This window comes from Vidua macroura, chromosome 6 (assembly GCF_024509145.1).
Source record: "Vidua macroura isolate BioBank_ID:100142 chromosome 6, ASM2450914v1, whole genome shotgun sequence".
NCBI lineage: Eukaryota > Metazoa > Chordata > Aves > Passeriformes > Viduidae > Vidua > Vidua macroura.
Window position 1 is genome coordinate 48043237 of NC_071576.1, and position 946 is coordinate 48044182.

The following is a 946-nucleotide window of genomic DNA, read 5'->3' on the forward strand; positions in this document are numbered from 1 at the left end:
AGCACTGAGTATGAACCTGCAAGCAGGAGCAGCAGGACACAGAAGGGCTGCAGGTAAAAGTACGTAGAGACTATGTTCAGCTTTCGCTGGTACAGCCAGAAATGCTTGTAGAGCATAGCATCCAGTCACAACACCTGTGAATTCTAGAAGAAAGAGCTGTATTAGTGTCATTTGTCACCAGCTGTTTCCTGGACACTTCTGACTTTAAGGCAAGCCCTTAATAACCCATCTCTCTCTCCTTTAACCCATTTTATGATACAGTATAATTAAAGACCCCACAAGACCAATCACTAGAGCTGTGAGCATACTCACCAAAGTATCTGTGCAGTCTTTCCTGAACTGAAGGCCAAGGTGTGAAAGTATGAGCCATGGACTGCACAGAGAGATCCACCCGCATTCTAAAAACATGCACACCCTGGCATGACACAAGGCCTTTCCCAAAGACTGACAAAGTTACAAGTCTTAGGTTCAATTCTACACTTAATTCTCACCACTAATGCTTTCACCACTGGGTAACACAGTGGCCATGTAACTCAAGCTCTTGATCTTTAGGGCAGAGAGAGTTGGAATTGACATGAAAATCCTGAGCAGCCAACAGTGGGTTCAGCTGACCCAACAGCACCTGTTTTAGCATGAAACTTGTATTTCTACACCTCTAGATACAAAAACTCGAAACCTTAATCCACAGTCGAGTAGAAACACAAATACTACAGACCAAAGCAATACACAGTTATGTCAACTCTGGTGTTTCAGATCTTTTTGAAAAAAATTACTTAGAAAGCTGATTCATACATACAAACAGTCCATTGTGCCCAGAAGTTTCCTAACATTCTTTTATTAAAAACCAAAGAGCCAAAGATCACCCTGATGCTCTTCATTATTATAAAGCAGACTCTGAAGTATTAAGTGAATTATGTATGAGCGAAGAACTCCAACTGATGCAGAG